The sequence below is a fragment of the Monodelphis domestica genome, chromosome 3 (assembly GCF_027887165.1).
Source record: "Monodelphis domestica isolate mMonDom1 chromosome 3, mMonDom1.pri, whole genome shotgun sequence".
Lineage (NCBI taxonomy): Eukaryota > Metazoa > Chordata > Mammalia > Didelphimorphia > Didelphidae > Monodelphis > Monodelphis domestica.
The window spans coordinates 15,540,132-15,561,924 of NC_077229.1; the positions used below are offsets into that span (position 1 = coordinate 15,540,132).

Consider the following 21,793-nt stretch of genomic DNA (forward strand, 5'->3'; position numbering starts at 1 on the left):
CAACACATTTGACAAGAAATCTAGACTCTGCTTCTACAAAACCTCCAATGAGAGGAAGCTCACTCCCTACTAAGGTAAGCCATTCGGGACAGCTCTAATTGTTAGGAATAGTTTCCTGACATCAAGCCTAAAGTTGCCTCTTTGCAGTGTCCATCCATTGTTTTTGCTTCTCTTTCCTAAAGTCAATATAAAGCTGATGTTAATAAAGGTTTTCTGTAAAACCATAGTGAAGGAGAAAAAGTTGTTGCCTAAGATATTCCTTCTCTTTGGTTTTTTCCCTTTGCTCTCAGAAACACTTTTGACAATCTTTTCTCAGTCAACAAGCATTTATTACCAGGTGCCAGGCACTATTGTGCTAAGCCCAGAGGATACAAATACAAGCAAAAAAGGCCCTAGCTACAAGGAGTTTACATTCTAATGCAAGAAGACAACATATAAGAAGGAAGGTGAAAAAAATTCATCTGAAAACTGGGAGGAAGAGATGCCAAAGGAGGGAATTGTGAAGTCCAAAGGAACAGAAATGGCTGGTCTGGGCCCTTCCTCCAAATGGAAGTACAGTAAGATTCCCAATGGGGAGAGTAACAAGAGAAAATAAGGCCAAGGGGAAAACCTTGGGGGGACATCCCACTTAAAGTGCTAGGGAATATAAAAATAGTCAGAAAAGGGGGAAAAGGTATGTAAAATCATAAGAGAATTAAGTAAGTGCAAATGCAGAATGAGGTAGCAATCAATAATGTCTAAGACTTCAAAGGGAAAGACAGGAAACATAACTACTGAATATTGTGATTAGGAAGTCCATGATGCTTTTTTAAAAAAACTCTTACCTTCCATCTTGGAATCAATACTGTGTATTGGTTTCAAGGCAGAAGAGTGGTAAGGGCTAGGCAATGGGGTTAAATGACTTGGCCTGGGTCACAGCTGGGAAGTATCTGAGGTCAGATTTGAACCCAGAACCTCCCATCTCTAGGCCTGGCATTCTATCCACTGAGCCACCTACCTGCGCTCATTTCTGTTAAAGGATCTCATTCACAAAAAATAACTTAATATTTATGAACTATCTAAAATAGATTCTCAATTCACTGAGTTACCCAGCTGCCCCCTCCATGATGCCTTTTAAGAGAGCAGTTTCAAGTTTGAATGGTTGGAAAGAAATGAGACTACAAGACATTGTAGATATGGTAGTAATGAGGAATTGGAAGCACAATGTTTAAGAAATTTTAAAAGGAGTTTGGAAGTAAAGAGTAGAAAAGATGGGATGGTAATTGCAGGTCAGTATGGCTACATAAAAATGATGGGTTTGTTTCGTTTTGTTGTTGGGAGAACTGGAATACATTTGTGCATAGTTAGAAAGGAGCCTGTAAAGAGAGAAAAATATGAAAGATTTGGGAGAGATGTGTGCTAGAATAAAGTTCTGGAGTAGTAAGAAAAAGGCAAGATCAAGGGGACAGGCCAAAGATTTAGTCTCAGCAAAGTATTCATATTCTTTTGTGACTGGAAGACAATTTGGAGTGACAACTCTGAGGATTTTGGTGGATTAAAAGTTGAGAGTATACAACTATGAAACTGCCTTAGTTTTCTCAGGAAAGAGGAGGTATGGGTCAGGTAGGTTGCTCAGTGGATAGAGAGTCAGGCCTGGGGCTAGGAGGTCCTGGATTCAAATCTGGCCTCAGACATTTCCTAACTATGTGACTCTGGATAAGTCACTAAACCCCATTGCCTAACCCCTTACTGCTTTTCCACCTTGGAATCAATATTCGATTCTAAGACAGAAGGCAAGGTTTAAAAACAAAAAAAGAGTAATTTATACTGGCCTTGGTAATTAAGACATGCTACATAAAGGACTCTAAAAGGAAAAGATGTCTAGTCCTTGCTAAGACAAGGGGTGTAAGTGGTCTGGGCCACGTGTTTCCTACATGTATGCCTCATTACTACCATACTCCAAATTAGTAGTCACTCTTCCCACATATGTTTTGAAGAGTTTGGTAGCTACTGTTCTTACTATTCATCTTAATAAATGTCTTTGCCCTGAGCCAAAAAAAAAAAAAGTATGTTATATATTGTATTCATCAGCTTTAAGGAGATGCATGTGGTCTTAAGAAAAAGGTTTGGAAAAGCTACTGGGAAATGAGATAGGTATTTGCTTAATTTACAGGGATTTCCTCTTAAATTCTGTAATATTAAGTGAATATGTGCTTTGGCTGAAATCCTGGTCATGCTACTTAAATGCAAAATCACTGTGTTCATAAAGTTTCTCTCCAGTATGATGTCTTTAAAGTTTGTTCTCAAGGAAGAAGTTCTCATTTACTATTCAGTATATTCTAGTATAAACCCACTCATCTTGGGTAAGCAATCAGCTAATCTAAAAGTCCTTCCTGAGTTTTCTCTTCATTATGAATTATCTGATGTTTCTTAAGCTCTCTGTTTTGACAGAAGGATTTCCCACATTCATTACATTCATAAGATCTCTCTCCAGTATGAATTCTCTGATGTTTAGCAAGAGGTGTTCTATGGCAGAAGGTCTTCCCACATTCTTTACACTTATAAGGTTTCTCTCCACTGTGAATTCTTTGATGTTGAGTAAGATGTGTGCCTCGGTGGAAGGTTTTCCCACAGTCATTACATTTATATGGTTTCTCTCCAGTATGAATTCTCTGATGTTGAGCAAGACGTGTTCTCTGATGGAAAACCTTCCCACACTCTTGACAATTATAAGATTTCTCTCCATTATGAATTCTCTGATGTTCAGTAAGTCCTGTTCTCCATCGAAAAGCCTGTCCACATTCACTACAGTTATAAGGTTTCTCTCCAGTATGAATTCTCTGATGTTGAGCAAGTGGTGCTCTCTGACGGAAGGCTTTCCCACACTCTTTACACGTATAAGGTTTCTCTCCAGTATGAATTCTCTGATGTTCAGTAAGGTCTGTGCTCCACCGGAAGGCCTTCCCACATTCACTACAATTATAAGGTTTCTCTCCAGTATGAATTCTTTGGTGTTGAATAAGACTTCTTCTCTGGCGGAAGGTCTTCCCACATTCTTTACATTGAAAAGGTTTCTCTCCAGTATGAACTCTCTCATGTTCATTAAGTTCTGTGATCCACCGGAAGGCCTTTCCACAGTCATTACATTCATAAGGTTTTTCTCCGGTATGAATTTTCTGATGCTGCGTAAGTTCTGTGCTCCTAGGGAAGGCCTTCCCACATTCCTTACATGCATAAGGTTTCTCTCCAGTATGAATTCTCTGATGTTCAATAAGACGTATTCTCTGGCGGAAGGCATACCCACATTCTTTACATATGAATGGTTTCTCTCCAGTATGAATTCTCTGGTGTTGAGTGAGACCTGTCCTCCGACAGAAGGTCTTTCCACAATCATTACATTTGTAAGGTTTTACTCCTGTATGAACTCTCTGATGACGAGTAAGTTCTGAGCTCCATCGGAAGGCCTTCCCACATGACTTACATTCATAAGGTTTCTCTCCTGTATGGATTCTCTGATGTTCAGTAAGGCGTATTTTCTGTCGGAAAGCCTTTCCACATTCATTACATTTATAAGGTTTCTCTCCATTATGAATTTTTTGATGTTCAGTAAGTCCTGTCTTCCGGCTAAAGGCCTTTCCACATTCATTGCATTTATATGGTTTCTCTCCAGTATGAATTCTCTGATGTCGAGTAAGTCCTGTCTTCTGACTAAAGACCTTCCCACATTCATTACATTCATTAGGTTTCTTTACTGTAGGAATTCTTTGTTGAGTAAGGTTCATGCTATTGGGGAAGACCTTTTTACATTCACTTCCCCCAAATGGTTTCACTCCAGGATGTATTCTATGGTTTTCATTGAGGTTTGAATTATAACTGAAGAATTTCTCACATTCGTTAAACTTAGAAAACATCTGTGAGCAGATGCTATTACCCTTATTCAAGTGTGAAGAAATTCTGCAATTCTTTTTTAGGGTGTCACACTGACAGAGGTCCTTTTCAACAGATCCCTTATGTTGGGGAAAAAGAACTGATCCTGGATAGAAGCCTCCATTAAACTGGTTATACACATGTTCTGTCCCTTTATTAGAAGCTCTCCTTGAGATATTTTTAATTTGCCTTAACTGTTTTTCCTCCCATTCCCACTCCTTTTCTAACAGGGCATTATGTTCCCAGGCTTCTCCAAATTTGGAGAAGAGACTGCTCCTTGGGAATTTTTCTTGGAATGATTCTTTCATAGAGAAATCCATCTTTGGAGCTACCTCCATGAATTCAGGTCTAGGAGTCCAATCTGAAAGAAAATGAAAAAGCATCAGTATCCTCTTTCAGTAACACTTGGGTCTGTGCTCTCTTTCTTCCAATGACCAAAATTATTATCAAATTCATATTCTGCTTTATGTTTGTTTAGTCAATTATATTATATAAAAAGAATTAGCTATAAAACAATCTTGTGAAATAGATATAAACATCTTCCAAATCAGGGATCTAAATCCCATAATCTACCTCTTTTCCCAGCTCTCCTATTTCTGTCAAGGGTACTTCTATCCTTCAAAGTCACCTAGGTGCCTTACTTTCCTTCAAATCAGGTATCAAGTCTCTTGTGAAGTCTTATTGATTCTACCTCTACAATATATCTTATATTTTCTCTCCACTCCTATAGCTATTAATCTAGTTCATCCTTTATCACCAGGACTACCTGACGACAGCCTTTTAACTGCCCTCTATTCTACATGCTACCTGACACCCAGCTCTCACTTGTGGCTCCCAGTATCTGCTAGCATGTGGCAGTGGCCACACCCCGGGAAACGGCTTCGACAAGCCGGCTAAACATTGTGAGGGTAGCCATCGGGTCGACGTCGACCCCTGGTGAACTAAGGCTTTGCTCACCCAGCATGTGAAGACTGTTTCAGCGGAACAGGCGGAAGAAACCAACAAGAAGGTTCAAAGGCTGAGAGGGCGACACAGCAAAGCACTGTGGAGTGCTTAGGGCATGTTGGAGCACAAAGGACAATATGGCCGCCCAATGCAGCTGAGGAAGTCTCCAGGTGTAATGATTTTTCGTGCCACTAGACCCAGGCTTCCAATGCCAAGAGAGTGGGACTGTCTCTGTGCACCGACTTTTCCACTTAAGTCTCTTTCACACACAAATATCTTTGATCATCATTCTCAGCTTCCAAGAGACTACTACTAACTAATTCTACATGCACCCTTCATCTTCTTTCCATATACCACATACTATCAGAATGATGTTTCTTAAGTACAAGTTTAACCACCTCACTCCCCTGTTCAAAAAATTCCCTATATTTATCTGGAATCATATATAAGTTACTTTGTTTGGCACTTAACGCTTTGCACATTGTAAATATTAAATTAGCTCTCCCCTGCCCATTTTTAGATTTAATCACCAAAAGCATATACACCTGACTCACAATTGAGTGGAGGAGGTCTGTGACCCATGTGTGCGATAATGGGTGATGAATCAGAATCAACTGGGGCAGTCCTAAGCAAAAGCTTTAGCTGTAATTGGTACATGTCAAATGAAGGAAGTCACAGGAAGTGACGAAAAGAAACGGTCTTTAAAAATGCCAAGAAACTTCCTGTGGGGGTTCTCTTCTCTCTTCGACCTGACTTTGCCTCCAAAGCTTGGACTTGAGATCTCAGACTGCTTCCCTTTGGACTGACATGTGGTGAGTGAAAAAAGGCAGACTCCTTTCCTTGGATTTTCTGAAAGAACTAGCCTCAGAAGAGACCTATTCTCTTGAGAGAGGCTCCCTGCATCCCCAGGTCCTCAGCTCAAGGCCAAGGAGGCCACTCTAGCTCAGGACTAACTAGCCCTGCTTGAGGTGAGCCAGGGCTGGAGCAAAATACTTAGTGTGTAGGCTAATTATCTTATCCTATCCTCAATCTGATTTTTCGTACTTTCACTCTTTCTATATTTTATAAATAAATTGTTAAATAAACCTCTTTGGAATTAATTCAATTCCTGGTGACCCTATTCTTAAATAATCCAGTCCAACCTTTTATAAAAACCCCTCACATTTCTACCTCCTTTACATAATTCACACATTATGTGGAAACAATTATTACAGCACTATAATCCCTTAAAAATGTTCACTAGGAAACTTATCAGAAAGTAACATGTAAACCAATAGGAAATTTTTGAGACATAATACACACAAAAGGTATATTTTGTTAAGACACATATAAAAAAGATAATGAATGAATGATTGAAGAGGGGAAGCAGAATGGCTTTCGAAAGAAAGCAAACTAGAAAAGAACAAGATAACCCTTCCTATCTAAGAAAGGGGGAGGTGTCAAGGAAAGCATTTCATTCATCTGGGATAGCCTCTGCTCTTCTTCTGAGGCAGAGGGAGTTCAGAAGGAGACCTTCCTGCCTTAAATTTTCAAAATTCTTTTCCCCCCTCAATGATCAATTGTGATGGTAGGTAATAACTCCTCAGGCTCTCATTCACGCACCTGGATACACTCTTGGGATATCGTCCTCTGGCATCCAAGGTACTTTCCCTTGCTCCAAATGATTAATCACATCTGGTTTGGAAACAGCTAGTCCTATCATTAGAAAAAAGAAATGTGTTAGTTTCAGCTCAGAATTCGACTGGCCTCTCTTTGTAGACAAATAGAAAATTTAACACTAGCCTGTACCTTTTTTTGAAATCCTAAGACAACCTGTGGATTTTAATGCAAAGGATCTCACTTCCAAGCCTCTGAAACACATCCTTCTGAGGCGATGGATGCAGTCTGCCCGCTCATGCCAGGAGATGCTGTCCCAGTTCTAAGGACCATGTGGTGACTCATGGTGTCCAGAAGTCCTCCCTCTTATGCAGACTGAGGTCAGACTCCACTAAATCAGAGCAGCTCAGGGAAGGGACATCACAAGGAGCATGAATTGGAGCAGGGTAAAGAAGTAAGGCCTTTCCCCCTCAGAACTGTGGACAGAAGGGGCGGCTAGAAGAGTGCTAGAACACTTGTGGTCTGGCTGCACAGCTCGCTCAGGGGGAGGTGGCTAGGATGGTACCAGCCCAGGTGAGTTGGCTTAGGGCTGGCTACAGGAATGCCAGGTGCCCATGAGCTGGCTATGAAACTGGTGCAACCAGCACAGGGAAGAGGTTGCTAAGGGAATGGCCAGCCACATGTGGCTGGTGCCTTTTCTTTCTCTGGACTGCTTATTATTATTTAATAAAGAATTATAAATTAAGATACAGTCGCTGGAGAATTTTAATCTTAATAATAGGCCTAGAGAATGACACAAGGACCACTTAAGGTAGGACACCCATAACTTCCTAGGGAGGAAGAGGGAAAGGCAGTGGGCTTAAATGAAATGCACATTTGATGTCTTCAGAGGCTGAAGTAAAGAATCTTGGGGCTGCCAGATCACAGAGTAAGCAGCAGGAGCTCAAATTGCCACCTTCCAATAATATAAACCAAAGCACTTTAACAACTTTCCTATCCTGTCTCCACAAAAGAATGAACCATATCTATTTTTTGCAGAATCAGAAATATTCTTTATTAGAGAACTTCACAGCATGTAATGGTTACCAGAGTGCCCAGAGCCCTGGAAAACCTGAATTCTAGTCCAGCCTCAGACATTGACTAGCTGTGTGACCTTGGAGAAATCACTTCACCTCTGCCTGCCTCAGTTCCCTCATCAGTAGAAAGGTAGATAGTAGCACTTATCTCCCAGAGTTAAATGAGATAATGTTAGTAAGATGCTTTGCAAACCTAGACGAATAGTGCTATATGAATGCTAGCTATTAATGAAGGAAGCACAATCCCTCCAATGAGAAAAATCAGAAGCCAGGGGAGAGCTATTCTTACCCAGGCAGACCAGGTTCCTGTAGTTCTCCAGCATCACATCTCTGTACAGGGCTTTCTGAAAAGAGTTCAGGTACCTCCACTCCTCTGGGATGAATTCCACGGCCACATCCTTGAATGTCACCAGTTCCTACAATATCAGGATATTTCTGCATACTCAGCTTCCTGTCTTCATATTGGCTCAGGAGGATGGGTACAGTTGGTTTGAACAGAATCACAAAACCTGATCTGTAGAAGGGCCCTAAAAAGTCACCGAGGCCAGCCCAAATCGAAGAATCCCTTCTGCTCTTTCCTCTACAAGTGGGCCTGTAGCCTTAGCCTGAAGACTTCAAGGAGGAAGTATATAAAACAGTCCATTCTACTTTCAGGCATCTCTGATTTTTAGGAATTTTAAACTTATATTGAACCTGAATCTTCCTCTCAGCAATTTCTCCCCACTGCTCTAAGGGCCACAGAACAAGCTTAATCCTTCTTTCTTGTTTATAAAGAGGAATAATTTTTAAAGTTTTGAATAAGCAAAAAGAAATGTAATTAGGATAAGAAGGTAAACAGGGGAAAATTTTATAAGAAAGTCTTGGTTCTAGAAATCGATAAACAATGATTAGGCACCTGCCACATGCCTGACCCAGTGCTAAGCATGGGGATACAAGGCCAGACAGTCCTTGCCCTCCAGGAGCTCCCAGTTTAATGGGGGAGACAACATGCAAACAAATACATGGGAGTTCAATACAGGATAAAGAGGAAACGACTGAGAGGGAAGGTGCTGGATTTAAGATGGGTTGGGATAGGCTTCCTAGAGAAGGTGGGATTTTAGCTGGGGCTTAAAGGAAGCCTGGAAGGTCTGTACTGGGAGTAGGGAAAGGAGACGGCCAGAGAGAAAGATATGGAGATATTCAAAGAACAGCCAGGAGGCCAGTGTCCCTGGAGCAAAGGGTATAGAGACAGGGGAGGGAGGAGGGGGCAGTTCATGAAGGGCAATCTGGAGGTCACTGGAAGTTTGTGAGTAGATCAGACCTGGACTTGAAAACCACTCTGGTGGCTGAGAAAGGTGGCCTGGAGTGGGGAGAGACTTGAGGAAGGCCTACTTCCCATCCCTAACTAATGAGAGACGATGAAGTCTGTACAGAGTCGGGGCAGTGTCAGAGGAGAGAAGGGGACTTGGCCAAGAGATATGGCAGAGGGGGATGGACAGGCAACAGCTTGGATGAGGGGAGACAAGGGGATGAAAGTAAGGAACCAAGGATTACTCCTGGGAACCTGGAGGACCCGGAGAATGGTGTTACTCTCAACAGAAATAGGGAAGAGGGTTTAGGGTAGGCTTTTGGAGGCTGTGTATTCCTGCCAACCCCCCCCCCCCACCTTAGCCCAGACAGGGGAGGGAGAAAAGGAGGGGAGTGACCCTGGAGCCCTGCTCAGGGGAGGGAGAAAGTACATCCATTGGGCTGCTTGGCTGAGGGGCAGGGAGGTACAATGGAGAAGGAGAAGGGAGCAACTCTGGCAGCCAACAGCATGCGTGCCCACAGAGAGATCTCTGCATGCCATTTTCGGCACATGTGCATAGGTTTGCCATCATGGGTTGGGGGATTGTGTGTGAATTTAAGAGAAATAATTCTATTAGGACATATTGAGTTTGTGACAACTACTGGACACGCAGTTCAAAATGTCTGAAAGGCATTTGGAAATGTGAGAGTGAAGGTCAGTAGAGAGGATGAGGAGGGGAAGGAAAGGAAGATTCAAGAATCCTCATGAGGTCACTAAAACTATGGCAGCCAATGAGATCCCTGGATGGGAGGGAGAAGAGCAAAGAAGGCCCAGGACAGAGTCTGGAGGGCTGTGAAAAATAATGGGACCCCTACCCTATTTTAGCAGACCCACACCCAGCTAAAGTCAATAATTTTATCCCTATAACTGGTTCTAATTAGTATTATCTAGTTCAATATGATTCCATAGATGGTGATCAGTTATTTATTATTAACAAACTACCTAAAGCAAAAATAAGTCTTTCCTCTCTCACAAAACTATGTTAAACTTAATTTAACAGGGGACTCTTCCCAGATGTCACAAGCATCAGTGGAAAGTCTCCTGGTATGTTAAGGAAGGAAGAAAGCCCTTTCACTAGAATCACCCCCCTCAGGACTCTCACTGGGCAGGCAGGGCCATCTAGACAAGGGGTTTGAATGCCCAGGTTGCTGATCCAATGGGTGGATGAGCTGGCTACTACCATCCACACTGTTTGGCAGGAACATGACTAGGGGTGTATACCAAGAGTATGGAGTCTACCAGTAGACCCCTCCTTGATGCCTGGAGTGACCAGGCAGGTAAGGATGGGGTTGAACACTGAAAGGAATCAAAGCTGTATTCTGGAGAAGGGAGGGGACTCAGATTGTGAAGAAGGTCTAGGATCCTATTTGTGGGAGGGGACCAGGACCCTCTAATAAAGTTACTGGTTCAGAGCTCTGCCTCAGTTGTTTTATTGCAGATTGGGCAGATTTCTGGCATTATGATTAGAGGAGGACCCAGGCAAGGAGACAAGAGGAGGAGCTGTCACAGAGATAAGAGGAGAACCAGAAGGGAGAGACATGTCCTGAAAACCTGGACAGAAAAGAGGATCTGAGAAGAGGCAGCTCAATAGTGCCAAAGGCCTCAGAGAAGTCAAGAATGAGGCCTGAGAAAAGGTCACTGGTCACTTGGAAGAAAGTAATTTCAGTGGAATGATGTGGCCAAGTGCCAGACTGTAAGGGGTTATGGAGAGAGGGCCTGGGGGAGATGGACATAGGGTGGAAGGCTCAGGGAGGGGTTTTCAGGCAGGGGATGTGGGCATGTTTGTAGGAAGGAGCCAATGGACAACTCCTTCACTTGCCTAAATCATAATTTCCTCCTCAGAAAGGTGGATGAGCCAGCAGGGGGGGACCTTGTTCTGAGTACAAGTTCTCTACAACAGGGAGAACTGCTGAGGCAGAACTGATGGGAAACCTGTGAGGCAGGAATGCATCCCCTTGTGGGCCTGGGTTTAGCAAGGACAGTGATGATGCTGAGACAGACCACCACAGAGGAATGCCTGAGAGCACGAAGTTGTAAAAAGGCCACCTGAAGGGATGGGGCTGTTTAGGCTATATAAGCCGGGGGGAAAAGGAGGGGGGGAGGGCTGGAGGTTTTAAAGGGCTCAGTCTCCCTGTTTGGCCCATCAGGTTGATCCATGGGTGGAAATCACCAAAAGGCAAGGTAAGCAATGGCATAAAGAAAAGCTTCCTGACAGTCTGGCCTCCTAAGGAGGGAGGAGCTGCTCCAGGAGGTGTCAGGGTCCCTTCCATTCTATCTTCAAGCAAAGGCTGAACCATCCCATGTCCAGTGTGCTGTGGTGAGATTCTTTTCTGGGTAGGGGTCAGATCAAACAGCTGCTTAGGGCCCATCTACTTCCCAGTCATTTCTAAACCACACCACTTGGTCTCTAGCCATCTTCTGCGTCCCCTTCCTATAAGAACGTTGGACTCTGCTCCCCCCCCCCCCCCCCCCGGGGCTCCTGGACTAATGAAGTTGCAGAACCAGGCCCAGAATCAGGCTTCCCTGAGCTAGTTACAAAAGATCTGAAACCCTTTTCCCTCCCTTTACCACCTCCCTCACCACCTTTATGTCTTAATCTTTCTCTCTTCAAATATAGGCTCCTTGAAGGCAGGGACTGCTTTGCTTGCATTTGTAGTTTCAGTGTTTTGCACAGTGCCTGGCACATAGTTTGGTGAATGGATGTTTTGTCATTCTTTGACAAGGAATTTAGAAAAACAAGGTCAGAATTTTATGAACTTGGAAAAGTAAAGAAAGCAGAATAGAGGGAATATGCACAAATAATAAAAATACACTCCAATAGTAGAAAGGAAACGAATCCCTAAGAGGCTTCAGAATTCAGACTAATTGGAAAACAAATCATGATTCCAGAGGATTGAGGATGAAATAGATGCTCGTCCTCTTTCCAGAGATGATGGGGAAGAAAGCATCTACTGTCAGGTACCCCAGAGATATTGACTGCTTTTGCTTACCAGTGTCTCTTTGGGTTAGAATGAAGGGTTCAACTAGGGGGAGAGATGCTGGGAATTGACACTGATGATCAAAAAACCCAAACAGGTTTTAAAAGAATTTTTTTCAAAAGGATATACACTCACATGGGGGAATTGGACTGAATCTAATCTATGGCTCTATGAAGGACAAAATTCACTGGCTTATAGAATATGGGAAAAAATGGCTGAAACATGGGGACCCAGATGTTATTTCAGTTAATGGGAAACTCTCACATACTTGGTGATGATCCCTGGAGGGTAGGCGCAGAGGAGACATTCTGTTCACCTCCTCAAGGTTCTCAGAAGCTGGAGCTAAGGAGAAAAAGAACATGATGAGCAGGACTGACCCTTCCTTTTAGCTTCCAGACCCCAGACCTGGAAATGTTCACAGACCGACTTGTTGAGATATAGAGCAGAGGGAACTCAGAAGCTCTTCCCAGAATTTAACTTAATTCAATAATGACTGAATCAATAAATACCTCCTATATGCAGAGAAATAAGGCCAGACTGAACAGATTCCTGGTTTCAAGAAGCTCACATTTCATTGGGGTGATACTATGTGCATAATAAAATAAGTAGCTATGAGATAATGTGCAGAGGAGAGTACGAACCACTGGGGGTGGGAGTCAGGAATGGCCTCATAGCTGAGGGAGCACCTGAAGGGGGGCCTGAAGGATCCTGGGAAGCAGAGGTAAAAGCCATACTCCAGGTACTGGGGTGTGGGCAACCTATGGAAATTTCTGGAGACACAAGATAATAGAACTTTGGAAAAGAGAGAGCAGCTTAGATCTGAAATCCATTGGAAGCTCTCTCTATGTACGTCATTTATGGAAGGAAAATTCCTTCCAAGTCATGACGGACAACACCTCAGCTATAAACTCAGATTGGTGGAGTAAGGATGGGAATTAAGTCTGGAGAAGCTGAAGTGAGATGGGCCGGCTGAGTGACTTGGGATTTGTCCTAGAGAGCTGTAGAGTCCATGTGAGGAGGGGAGTGACAGACTCAGCCTTGGGGAGTGAATTCCACAGCTATTAGGAAGCCAAGTTGGAAAGGAGACAGACTGTGAGCAGAAGACCAGGTGGGGGCCTTGTATGAGAGCACAGGATGAGAGGCATTCAACAAAGGCTCAGGCAATGGGTGTAATAACTAAAACTCTCCAGAGGCAGAACTTCTTCATTTTAAGTTGAATTGTGAATAGACCACTTCAGAAAATCTACAATGGACAGAAGACTCCCTCCACAATCCAAACAGCACCAACAAGTGTGAGTGGAGAAAAAAGCAGAGGCCCAAGAGAGGAGCTAAAGAACCAGGATTCTCCTGGCCCACATCTTCCATACCCCTTGTGACCTCACCACTCAGTCCCTCCCCTAGACACTCCAGATTTCTCTGACTGGTGAGTAGCTGCTGAAAAGGTGTACTTAGAAACCCCAACTCCTCTCTCAATACTTCATCACAGGAAGAGGTGGATCTCAGGAGGGCACCAACACCCCCTCCCCCCCACTTTACCACCATGGCTGGGCCACTGCATTTCAAAATGGTGGCCAGAGCTTAATGTCCTTTCCCACTTAGGAAAGGTCTTGTTTACAGATAAATAGGGTCTCCACCTTGCCTATAACAAAAGCCAGTCCAATCAGATATCTTGAGGCTGGGGAGTTAATCACTTCATCTTGAAAGCTGGCATCATGACCCTCAACAACCCAGGTTTAATTAAGAAAGGTTTCATGGGAGCAGCTGGGTAGCTCAGTGGATTGAGAATCAGGCCTAGAGATGGGAGGTCCTAGGTTCAAATCCGGCCTCAGCCACTTCCTAGCTGTGTGACTCTGGGCAAGTCACTTGACCCCCATTGCCTAGCCCTTACCACTCTTCTGCCTTGGAGTCAATACTGTGTATTGGCAGACAGAAGGTAAGGGTTTAAAAAAAAAAAGAAAGGTTTCATACAAAAATCCATTACAATTTAATATTCATTTTCCACAGTGAGCACAGTAAAGGGAAGGGACAGAAAGAGGATTTGCCATGGAGGTGCTTTCCTGGGCACCATTATCCTTCTTATTAAGGTGTACCACATGGGACACCAGTTCTAATTCTTTGCTTCTCCTCACCCACCCTTGCCCACATGTCCAAACAAGTACAAAGTCCAAATTCTAACTCCACAGCATTTCTTCTACTGTCCACCCACAGAATTATTGCTCTATTTTCATACCTTCATCATCTCTAGTGGTCTACTGCAATTATCTAACTCATTTCCCTTTCTCCAGCCTCTCTTCTTCTCTAATTCATGCTCCAAATAATTGCCAAAATGACCTTTCTAAAGCACAGGACTAGAATCAATGGAGAATCTCGAAAAATATTTTAAACATCAAGTAAGAAAGGTAGAAGAAAAATTGGGGAAAAGAAATTAATATGATACAGGAAAAATCATGAAAAAAGAGTCAACAGCTTAATAAAGGAGGCACAAAAAAATACTGAAGGCATTAATACCTTGAACTCTTTTTAAAAAGCAGAATTGGTCAAATGGAAAAAGATATACAAAAATGTCCTGAAAAGAAAAACTTTTTGGGAGACAGAATTGGTCCTAAGAAGAAAGAAGTACAAAAATTCACTGAGGAAAAGAACTCTTTACAAAGTAGAACTGGCCAAATGGAAAAGGAGGTACAAAAGCTCACTCAAGAAAATCATGCCTTAAAAATTAAAATTGAGCAAGTGGAAGTTAATGACTCCATGAGAAATTTTAAAAAACCAAATAAAGTCAAAACAAGAAAAAGTAGAAGAAAAATGTGAATTATCTCATAGAAAAAAATGACCTGGAAAATAAATTCTGGAGAGATAGTCTAAGAATTATGGGACTACCTGAAATCTATGATCATAAAAAAGAACTATGACACCATCTTTCAAGAAACCATCAAGGAAAATTACCCTGATATTCTAGAACAGTGATGGTGAATCTATAGTATTATGTGCCAAAGATGGCACGCAAAGTACTTTCTGTGGGAATGTGCACCACCCACTACTCCTACCCCCCAGTTCATTACTAGAAAGGGAGAGGGATTCGGGTGGAGCTGCTCCATTCCCCTTCTCCACTGTGCCTGATGACATTTTTTCACTTCACCTGCCCCTTTGCCCAGCAGTTCATCGAGTGCTTTCTCTGTCCCTTGTGTGGGGTAAGGTGGGGAGCATGACACCAGGTTTCTTGGGGGCCGGGCATGGCACACAGTTTCAAAAAGGTTCACCGTCACTATTCTAGAACCAAAGGTCAAAATAGAAATTGAAAGAAAGAATCCACCAATCACCTTCTGAAAGAGATCCCAAGAAGATAACTACCAGAAATATTATAGCCAAATTCCAAAACTCCAAGGTCAAGAAGAAAATACTGCAAGCATTTGAAAAGAAACAATTCAAGCTGCACCAAGCACGCACCTGAGGGCAGCCCCAACAAAATGCTGCCCTCACTGCCTCTTCTGGCGCTCAGAAGATTCGCAGTCTGCAGCGTAAGAGGGAAGCAGCGTGGCTGCGGGGCTTTGTTGCTGTGTCCCAGCTCAGCCATCGCAGAGCTATGACCAAAGGCCTCATTTTAGGCATTTATGCCAATGAAAAGGAAGATGATGCCTTTCAGTTTACAAGTGCAGGAGACAATTTTGACAAATTTGTATCTGGAAAGCTTAGAGAACTTTTGACCATATCTGGGTCTCCACTAAAGGCAGGCAAAACACGTACATTTTATGGCCTTCATCAGGATTTCCCCAGTGCTGTTGTAGTTGGTCTGGGTAAAAAGACGTCTGGGATAAATGCCCTGGAAAATTGGAATGAAGGCAAAGAAAACATCCGAGTTGCTGTTGCGGCTGCATGCAGACAGATCCAGGACCTGGAGATTGCTTCTGCGGAAGTGGATCCCTGTGGAGATGCGCAAGCTGATGCAGGAGGAGCTGTTCTTGGCCTCTATGAATTTGATGAGCTAAAGCAAAAACAGAAGACTATAGTTTCTGCTCAACTGTATGGAAGGTGGTTAAAAACAGAACCAAATATGTGATATAGACTAAAAGACCAGTAGAATTTTAGAGTTTAAAAAGAAAAGGAACTTGGTGATTATCTAAAGCAGTGGTTTCAAACTCATTTGACTTAGAAAACCATGAATTAACATTATCTATGTTGGATTGAAATTTTGTTTGATTAAACACGGTCCAATTACATATTAATCTAGTTCTTGTGCATTTGGGAGATCTTTGAATCTAATATCTCTAATCTATGCCCTCTCAGTAAAAATGTCAGAGCTTCTGTTTTATTCCCTTCTTTCTACAGATACCAAAAGTGAGGTCCAGGTCAAACAACTTGTTCAAAGTCACATAGGTTGTGGGGGACTAAGGGGAATGGAGGTAGATTTGATACAAATAATTTTTTAATTTTTACTTTTCTTCTTTTACATTATTTTATGTGGCTCATTACTAACAATATCACATGTCATAATTTAGTAGTTACAAAGTACCACAATTTTTATAAGTAATGTCTTCAATACTAGTATATTTTTGCAAAAGCCTTACAAATTATTATTATTATTTTTGCTGAAAATAGTTGGTGAGACCCCTGTAAAGACTTAAGTGAAAAGTTTAGTAAACCGTAAAGCATTCGTTTCTGGCAGCTCAATTCAGAGGCCTATTCGGTTTCGCTGTGCCCTTATTCACACTTGTTGAAATTGTGCTACTGTGATATAGAATAGAAGAATGACATGTTAGAACTGGAGGGCATCAGAACGATAATCTTATCCAGTCTTCCATCATTTTCAGATGGGAAAATTGAACTATGGAGAGATTAGATGACTTACCCAAACTCACGTAGCTAGTTTGTGGCATCTTGTTTGTGAATCTTGATAGAACTAGATTAGTTGTCTGACCTACACAGTCCAATGTGTTCCATTATACCATACTGCCCGTAGTGTGACAAAAGAAAAGTTCATAAAACACCCAGTATTTTTTTATTCTCTCATTTTAAATTAAGATATGATACTACAGGCCAAACTTTCTTCCAAATCTGGCTTAAGACCTGAATGTACCTTATTAAGGAGTGTTTCATACACATATGTGCATATGATATATAATAATAAATGTATTAAATAATACAAATTATAAAAGAATACTCACAAAATTACAATGATTGTAAGTTATAATACATTTTATAAGTAATAAATATGCTCTATATGTTAAAAAAAAAAGAAACAATTCAATTATTGGGGAGCCATCGTCGGGATAAAAGAAGATTGAGCAGCTTCTATATTAAAGGATCAGATAACATGGAATATATTCCAGAGGGCAAAAGAGGTAGGACTTCAATTAAGAAACATTTCCTAGCAAAACTGAATATAATCCTGGGGGACTAAGAGGGGAGGAAAGAAAAGAGATCATGGATATTCAGTGAAATAGAGGACTTTCAAACATTCCTGATGAGAAGACCAGAACTGAATGGAAAATCTGACTCTCAAATAAAATACTCAAGAGAATCATAAAAAGGTAAAGAGGAATGAGAAATCAAAAGACATTCAGTAAGGTTAAGCTAGAAGGGGAGATGATTCTTGTAACTCCAAAGAACTTTATCATTAGGACAAGTAGGAGTATAAACAGACAGAGGGTGGGGGTATGAATTGAACATAATGGAATAATATAAAAAATTAAATTAAATTAAGCTGTAAGAAAGAGGGCTACATTGGGAGAAGAGAAAAAGAAAAGGAAGTAAAGTATCACCCATAAAAGAGGCATGAAAGAGTGTTTACCATGGAGGTGAAAATAGGGGAGGTGAGGAGAGGAGCATATGAACCTTATTTTCATCAGAATTGGCTCACTGAGGGAAGAACACACAATCAATTGGGTATAGGAAGGTATCTTACTCTATTTATAGCAGTAATGGTGAACCTATGGCATGTGTGCCCAAAAGGGCACACAGAGTCCTCTCTATGTGGACACACCTGCAGTCACCTGCCAGAGTTTGTTACTAGAAAGTCGGAGGGACTCAGACAGAGCTATTCCCCTCCCCCTCTCCATGCACCTGAGATTATTCCTCATTTCTCCTGTCCCTCTGCTCAAAAGACCAATGGGAGAACTTTCTCCCTCCCATCGAGGGCAAGGCGAATGGGTGGAGGTGGGGGTGGGGTAGGCATGGCACTACATTTCTAAAAGGTTTGCCATCACTGCCCTATAGGAAAGTAGGAGGGAAAGATGATAAGAAAAGGGTGCAAACTGAGGGAGGTGGGGTCAGAAACTAAACAGAGCAAAATAGGATGGAGAGTAATACCTAGTAATTACCATGATGTAAAACATTTTTTATATTTTATGTTAGGCCTCATTTCTCAAATACAAAGAGAAATAAGTTGAATATATATAAGAATACAAGTCATTGGTCAAAGAATATGAACAGGGAGTTTTCAGACAAAATAAATAAAGCTCTCTATAGTCATAAAAAATGCTCTAAATCACTATTAAGAAGAGAAATGCCAATTAAAACAACTCTGAGGTACTACCCCACACCTATCAGACAGGTTATTGAGAAGGAAAATGACAAAACTTGGAGGGGATATGGGAAAATTGAGACACAAAAGCACTACTGAGGCAGTTGTGAACTGATTCAATCATTCAGGAGAGCAATTTGAACCTATGCCCAAAAAGATATAACAGTATATACCCTCTGATCCAGCAGTACCATTACTAGGTTAGTATCCCAAAGAGGAGGGACTTACATGTACAAAAACATTCAAAGCTTTTTTTGTGGGGAGAAAAGGTTTGTAAACTAAGGGGATACATAATCAATTGGGGAATAGCTGAGTAAGTTATAGTATATGATTGGGGTGGAATATTGCTGTGCTGTAAGAAATGACAAGCAGGAAGAGCTTGGAAAAACCTGTAAAGACTTAACATGAACTGAAGTGGAATGAAATAAGCAGAACCAGGAGAACACTGTACAGTAAGTGACAGGAATACAGTTATTCTCAGCAATACAATGATCTAAAACTATCCCAAATGACTCATGATAAAAAATACCTGAATCTGAATCCTGACCAAAGCAAAATTTTCCACTTTCTTAGTTTTTTTTTAATTTGAGTTTCCTTCCACAAAAGGTTGGAAAATGTTTTACATGATGCACATACAAAATCTACATGAAACTGCTTAATATCTCAAACAGGGTAGGGAGTGGGGGGGGGGGGGAAGGGAAGAAGACAATTTGAGACTCAACATTCCTTGGAAAATGAAGAAAACTTTTTACATGTAATTGGGGAAAAAGAAAATAAAATTTAATGCATAAATAAAACACAGGGCTATATAAAGCTCTTCCAAAAACTTTCCAGTAGTTCCCTTTTTAACTCTAGAATGAAACCAACTTTTTCCTCACCTGTGCTTCAAAGTCTTTTTTTTTTAACCCTTACCTACCATCTTAGAATCAATGCTGTGTATGGGTTCCAAGGCAGAAGAGTGGTAAGGGCTAGGCAATGGGGTAAGGGACTTGTGCAGGGTCACACAGCTGGGAAGTATCTTAGGCTGGATTTAAACTCGGAAACATGAGCATTCCTGACTTTAGGTCTGGTTCTCTATTCACTGTGCCACCAAGCTGTACAGCCTTGCAGAATCTCGAGATTCCTTCAAAGCTTCCTATAAGAGGCCTTTCATGACCCCTTCTCTGCTGCCTCCCCCTCCAAAGATCTCATAATTTACTTCTAGAATAAAATGTTAATGTATTTAATTTTGATCCTAGGGTTCCCTGTCTTGCCCAGTCTGGCAATACACGGACTACTCACAGGTTCAATCCCCAAACTGATTGGCATGGGAGTTTTAACCCGCTCCATTTTTCTGGCTGGCCAAGTTCATTCCGCCTGGGGCTCACCATACTGATTCAGGACTTCATGTGAACACTCCTTAGCCTTCCTGCAGTTCAAAACTCTGAAACTCAAGAACCAGCCTCAGGTTCCCAAGCCCCACAAAGCCCTGGGTATTCACTACAAACTATTTTGAATTTGAGTAGCTATGAGAAAAGTACTGGGCTTAGAGTCAGGAAGGCCTGAACTGTCCTCAGACGCTTCTAAATTGTGTGACCCTGGGCAAGTCACTTCACCCTGTGGGCCTTAGTTTCCCAATCTGTCAAGTGAGCTGGAGAAGGAAATGGCTAATCACTCCAGAATCTTTGCCAAGAAGGTTCTAAATGGGGCCATAAAGAGTCAGATAAGACTGACCACAAGGAAACTTGTGAGCAGGCGAGGCCTGTTTTCATTTTGTCTCTTGCCTTAATCAATCTGGCGGTCACTTCGTAGGCATTTCAGAAATAATAACTTGTGTTACTTCTGGCACAGTAGAGAGAAGGCTGGCTCTGCAGCCAGAGAGTCATCTCTAAATCTGGGCTCCCGTTCTCTAATGCTTAGCACACTTCTGTGTAAGCAACCAGCACTTAATGAAGGCTTCATTCATTCTGTACTTTATTTATGGAAAGGTGGTTGGGGGGGGCAGGGCAGTGATACAAAGGGAGGGGGCCGCGTTCTGAAATCTTGCATTTCTCCACATTTCGCCCTAGTTAAGCATAAATGGCACAATCTGTACTGCTAAACATTTAACTGTTGCGTTTTATTAATCCGTACAGAGATGCGGGCTTTCAGGGAAGATAGCCAGAGGCCTTGGCGGGGTTTTCTTTCCGCCTAGAACTCCCCCGAATGCGGGGGCAGGGGCTAGTCGATAAAAATGCAAGGCCAGATCCTGCCCAGGGAAGCTACTCCTTCAGCCCCAGGGGCCATTTCATCGCTCCACACCTCTTTTTAAAAATACTCTCATGCCTCACGTTCTCAGGGCGAGATCCAGCTACAAACTTTTATGAGTTTTTCCCACAATAGGGCCTGACTCAGGTTTCTTTCTCTGGCGCCGAGCACACGGCTCTGCATACAGCAGGCACTTAATAAATGCTTCATTCACAACCCCCGGTTGTGCATCAGTGTTTCCCATAGTCTCTCTCCCCCACCAGAGCAGGAACTACTGGGGGGAGGGGCTTGCCTTTCTTTTACCCAAAGCCCGTGGCCTGGCACAGAGCAGACGTTTTATAAATGTTTAGTGAGTACTGAAGGAGGAAGGCTGGGGAGGAAAGGCAGGTCATCGCCGAAATCTGCAGATGCCGGAAGAGCGACCCGTGGAGGAGGGTACGCCCAGTTCGGCTTGGCCCAAAGGGCGAACAGGCATCAGTCACTAAGAACGTGACGTCAGAGTGACATCAGGGATTTTGTCACTAGGAGAAAGTAGAAAACCGAGAGCGCGGGAGAGCAGCGGTTGCTTCTGATTGGATGAGGCTTTAGCCCGCCCCCCCCACGCAGTCCAATGGACGCGGCAATCGGCGGAGCCCGCAGACACGCGGCCCACCTACCCCCCAACAATCCCTAGAACGAGAAGGAGACAGGGAAACATGACGCCAAGGCTCCGCCGGGACCTACCTCGCTCTCCAGCGGGGTCGGCCCTCGGTCCGTTCTGAAGCCGGCGCCAAAGAGAAGATGCAGAAGAGTTGAGGAGGGAGCAACGTGAGATCCGGAAGTGGCTGACTTCCGGTGCCAACCAGTTGGCCAGGGGAGGAAATTACGTATGAGGCGGGAATTGAGGCGTGGCCAGTAAACATAACTTCCTCCAGGGCAGCAAAGCCTTCTGGGAAACCTAGTTTGGGAGCCTAGAGATTTGGGAGCATGCGCATTGTGCTCCTAGAGCTGCCTTAACAAAGTAGCTGGAGGCGGAGACTTTCCCGGGATCCTCCCCTTCCCTCTGCCTCCTCCACGTGGGCTCTGCGGATATTTCCCGCCCATTGCTCTTTCCCTCTATGTTCATTGCGGTCTGCCCTCCACCCTGGTCAGGGACTATCTCCTCCAGGGAGTCTCCCCGGATCCTCTCCAGTCCCTGGTCACCTGCTGCTCAGCTCGGGGCCAGCCTCACAGTCTACTTCCG

At 42.9% G+C, this 21,793-nt stretch overlaps 1 pseudogene; it reads right to left on the reverse strand.

Moving 5' to 3' along the window:
• Positions 1-307: 307 nt before the first annotated feature.
• LOC100026009 (zinc finger protein 883-like) lies at positions 308-21,450 on the reverse strand (annotated as a pseudogene).
• Between the last annotated feature and the right edge of the window lie 343 nt (positions 21,451-21,793).